The sequence below is a fragment of the Aplysia californica genome, unplaced genomic scaffold (genome assembly GCF_000002075.1).
Source record: "Aplysia californica isolate F4 #8 unplaced genomic scaffold, AplCal3.0 scaffold00400, whole genome shotgun sequence".
Classification (NCBI taxonomy): domain Eukaryota; kingdom Metazoa; phylum Mollusca; class Gastropoda; order Aplysiida; family Aplysiidae; genus Aplysia; species Aplysia californica.
This window is the reverse complement of record NW_004797670.1, coordinates 428859-434354: the sequence shown is the minus strand read 5'-3', so window position 1 is coordinate 434354 and position 5496 is coordinate 428859.

The window sequence follows — 5496 nt, the reverse complement described above, 5'->3', positions numbered from 1 at the left end:
GGAATTAATTCCGTTAACAGCCTGTTTGTAATTATTATTATATTGCGTATGCATGTATCAAAGTTTAGAGGGGATAGGTTTCATATAATGGTTGTCTTAACCCTACCAACCTCCCCCCCCCCCTTTCCCAACTCCTTTTTTCCCTTTTCCGCAGAAAACCCTGACCCTTTTTCTTCAACATGTCTTGGCCCATTTCTTGAACATGCCATGACCCCTTTATGGTCATTAGATGGTGGTGGTTGGTGTGCGCGAGGGAGGGGGCGGGGCGGGGGAAGGGGGGAGAGGGCACCACCAGGAGATGACATAACTTCTAACAACCCAGTAACTGGCGCGTCCCGTCCTGTTGCCCTCCGGCTACCCAGGTAAGAGTGTGAGAATTGGAGAGAGTGGTCAAATGGGACCGAGAGTATTATAATTGCATTTTGGGGTGAAGGTTGTTTTTTTTTATTATTGTTTTTATTTTGCTTTCTTCTTTTTAATTGTTCATTTTGATTTTGTATAGATCTTTTTTCCCCTTTAATTGGATAATAATCCGTTTCTGTACAGCAAAACATCAAACAGGCAAAACAAATTAATGATTTCGGTCGAAAATGTCCAAAAGACAACCCATTAGACAAAGGTCGTCTAGAACAGTATCGTTATAACAGTATAGAAAATCAGCAAGGGAAGGTGGTGGGGGGGAGACTTTTGTTTGTCCTAGTGTTCTGTTATAAAATGTACAGGTGAGTGGCTGGCGGGTGCTATGGTGTGGTTTGCTCTTCATTCCTATCAAATATCTATCGTCCTTATCTCTTCTGCTTCTTTTTTGTAATAGCTCTATCTTCGGCACTTACAAAACCGTATTGTGTTACAAGTACGGTAAAACTCTTACCAAAAAACTTTTTAATGTACAGGTCCCACGAATGTCTGTGGAAAAACTACATTCAGTAATAAATCATTAAGAGAAAGGGTGTGCGATGAACCTGTGTTATTTTTCAAAAATGGTACACCGAACGACTGAGTGTGGTTAGAAAAATAAAGGAAGAACTGAAAAAGAACCTTTCAGCTGTCAGGGGCGAGACTGTCCACCTCTGGATGGAGATTTCTCTGGGTCTTCTCTTTCTTCTCGTCCCCCTACTTAATGATCTTAGGAGTAGTGGATTGCTGGTTTTTCAACCTGCAGTGCAACTGATTTATCCATATTATGTGGCCGGTTTTACTACTATACTTTGTCTTTGGTTGTGTCACGCATACGGAGACATGCTCTATTATGTTCGGTACTATACACTGAATACCTCAAATCCACAAAGGTGTAAAGACAACAAAACATATTAATATACTACTGTATAATTCTTATTTATGGAATCCCTGTGAGTAAGTGATCGAGAAGGAACGAAGGATCCCGGTTTGTGTTAATAGCTTGTTCACTTTCGTCTGTGCGCGTTAAACATAATTTATTGCACAATGAATATTAATTTGTCAATTGTTTACGTAACTTTCGTCCAGCAACAACAAAATCCTCATCCAGTAATCAAAATTTCTTTTTGGAGATTTATACTATACAGTGGTCAAAAGTTCGTGGCGCAACTGATTGTCAGATTATTCCTCAACTATCGAACATAGACTTTCCAGCTTTTGCATAATGACTTGTTTCAATTTGTCTTAGCAGGTCAATATTTTTGTAAACACTAACTATCAGCTATATTCTAGAAAATTCCTTAATAAATTGTAATAAAGTACCCAAGTGGGTGATTTCTACAGACTTCAAAAGGTTTACATCTGGGTCAATATCGCTTTTAAAGCAAGTCTGTCCCTTTTTTTTTCTAATCGGGATACTATCATTGTTGAACGCATGGTTTTGAGAACCTTTAGTGCAAACATTGAGTTCACTATAAAAGTTAATTTCTTGCAACAAGCTTTGCCTCTAAAAAGTTGGCTGTGACGTAGGTCATATGCGTATGCAAAATGTGTGTGATAAGCAAGAAATGCTGTGAACAATCCCATTATCTGCGTGACGCAGATTTATAGTATATAAATTTATGAAAAAAAGTTTTTTTTAAATCTAGCCCCAATTGTTGTCGAAAAAAAATGATTAAGTTAAGACAAATTGATACAAGCTGCTGTGCAAAGTATGTATGGAATTGGTTCACCCGTTAAAAAGATATTTGAGGATAAGTTGCTCCACGAAGTTTGGACAGCATTCTAAACAGCAACAGAATAATTATACAATAGGTGATTTACAGTAATCTAGCACACACATTAGGCCTTCTTATTTTGAGTTTGCGGCACCACCTATTCCCCACTTTTCAGTGTAAGGACCCCTTCCTCTCCCCAGACCACGTGAGTCTCGAAAAAATACTCACCCGTCTGTTTGGCCATGTTTTGTATCTGTGCGTTAAAATGGTGTTGATTTTTTTAAAACAAACTTTTAATGTTTTATGTATAGAATCCAGGCTGTAAATCCCCAAATTATTTTTTAATCCACATTGGGCTCATAGTTAAGGAAACTGTCGCGGAACCTCATTTTGCAGTTGGGTGTCAAAAAAAGAACGACCCGTGTAAAGGCTTTAAACGTAGTTGTATTTCAATCAACAAAACTTGAAAGAAAAATTAAGTTCAACCAAGGGGACGTTCCTTTTCTTATAATAAAAACTTACATTTTCGAGATATACCAAGTTTTTTTTATGTCAACCAAATTTCTCGGAGGGCCCGTGTGCAAGTTGCGCACGTTAAAGATCCCTTGGTGGTCTAAAATCGACAAGAGTAGGCTTCGGCAGCCACCCTGGGCAAAATTCAAAATGTCCCACCACATGAAAATATTAGGTGTATCCCGCGCGCTCATATGACATTATGTAGTTGCGAGCGCCGTAAAACACTTTACAAAAACAAAACAACCAAATTTGAGTAAAACGCAACACTTGCAACTTTTTAAAAAGTCCATTTTTAATTTTGTAAATGTGTATCGAAAAATACATTTATAAAAACTGACACTTTTTAACCTGATGGCCATGGTGACTAATTTAATTGTATGTCCCAGGTGTTGACCATTTTTCTCATGTCAAGCTTGAATACGCTGCTGAGTCGATTCCTTGAACGTCCTATTCAACATTGAGTTGTAACTCTTCGATTGTTCATGGGTGGTTTATGTAGACTGCCAAAACACACACAAAAAACAACCTAATTACCTTTCATTTATAAGTGTTCGGCTTATAAGGTTTTGCAAAACTTTTCTCGCAACTGTACAAGGACCACACTTGATGTCTGGGGTATGTCCCAATAGTTCATTTTTATTAGTTTGGAGCTTTGTTGAAACTGGTGCCAAAAATGACTGAGTATATCCTTTTAAATGGGTCTTTTTTTTTTTTACTCCATTTATTAATTTACCAATGAGCACGTCACTTTGCATGGCACTCCTGTAGGTCGACGACCAAATTAAAATATTTGAAAACAAAATCTTAATCCTGCAATTCAAGCTTTTCATTTGGACCTTGTATTAAACAATAGATTCTATCCTTTGAGTGTACACACTGGATCACTACAATGAATGGTGTGCAGTAACCTACCCAACAAATGGCTCATTTTTTTAGACAGTGGCATAAACTCTCTCCCACATTTCAGTGTAATCACGTCGTCCTACCATACCCTCATGACCGTCAAGAAGTCACAACGTGTGTGTGTGTCTCGAAAAGTATTCATCCGTCTGTTGGACCATGTTTCTTGGACGTGCTTCACAAAATCGGTGTTGATGAAAATAGTTAACCTTTTTTAGGTTAAATGCGTATGCTGTGTATCACCCATTTTGACCCGCTATAATGTAAGGTCAAAGAAAACGTGTCAGAACATTATTTTGCAGTGGCCTTCATTAATAGGCTGGATTATGTTGCTCATTTAACTCTTACGTCTGCATGCAAGGACATGAGAAGATTAAACAGAGCTTTTTTCTGTTTTCCTGTTTTAACCAATGACAGACGAAAGTGAACAAGCAAAATTAACTCTTTTTGGTCATCTAAAATTTAGACATGGGGCGGGGGCTCTCGTGGCCTAGAGGTTAAGGTGTTCGCCTCTTTCAATGGTCCCAGGTTGGAATCCGGATAGCGATGAAATATTTTCTTCTTTAAAATGTTCTCCTTTCATATCTTTTCCTGCTCTCGGACAATGTTCTGTCGTCTGCTTTCGTCTCCTTTTTCTGAGGGCAAAAGATCTCAGAAGTCCTGTGTGCAAGTTGCGCACGTTAAAGATCCCTTGGTGGTCTTTAAATCGACATGTGTAAGCCTACATCTTGAATATGATATATAATGCTTTGTTTTTTACACTGATGATAGGTTGACGCATGTTGGAGGGGGCGGCGTCTTGGAAACTTGCTATGAAGCTAGTATAAAAAATAAGAAGATAGATGAAAATAAATGCATATTTCAGCCTATTGAGAAGTCTTGATAATTTGTTTGAACGTTATGCAGTATAACACGTATACAGGTCGAATACAGAAGACTCGAAATCACACATCCATCGAACTGTTCCTGTAGCCCCGTTTGTTTGTTTGTTGCTTTTTTTTTCCTTCTTTATATTTGTCATGAGATATCCCTCGAACTACAGAGGCCGGTCCCGACAAATTCGAGCTATCTGTGTTACACTTAAATATATGCAATTTTATCCATGAGCATGATTCTAAATTCCATGTATTATTTTCTTGTTCTTTCAACAGTAATATAAGGTAATGGAAAAACGGCTAAAGGACAAATCAGATGACATTGAGAGGCGGAAGACAACCCACTGACCATACACAAGAACCATACGGGGTCGTCAAGTTCCATGGAAGTAACAGCAGCTGTAGTCATGTGGGGGGGGATCGGAGCAGTATGGCCTCAGGTTAGACATTTGGACATTTTTTAAAAAAACAAGAAATAAAATGAAAATAAAATGTTCACAGGAAGAGGGAAAGAAAATCTTGAAGATTGATTTGGATGTATCAAGAATACCTACTCTTGATCAAACTATAGAAAACTAAATAATATAGTGTCGAAAATGCTAATCTTGATCTAAACTATAACAATTATTGATAAAACTTATGAGATGAACTATTTATTTCATTTAGTTGTGTTACTTTGTACGGGAAGTGTATTTTTGTTTTGTGTTGTTAAAAAATTGACACTTTTTGTGTGGCAAATTTGCAATTGGAAGATACTTTTATTTTTCTCATTATATCTGAATGCCTTAGGTACACTACAATGATCTCGGATGGAGATTCTAAAACGTACAAAGAGCTGACCAAAAATCCAACGTATGACGACATTTCTGTGACGAAAGGGGAGTGTGTCAACAATGTTTCAAAACGCTAAGTAAGTTTTCCCCAACTGTATTACGTCAAGCTCAGTATAATCCTTTATAAAGTAAGTCGATTGAACACACATGCTTAGAACGTGACAGGCAGCTGAAATCTGTTTAGTTGAAATTAATTTCATATGTAAATTTTCATGTAGTCTATGATCACTCCTTTGGGTTCTATATACTACGGGGAGT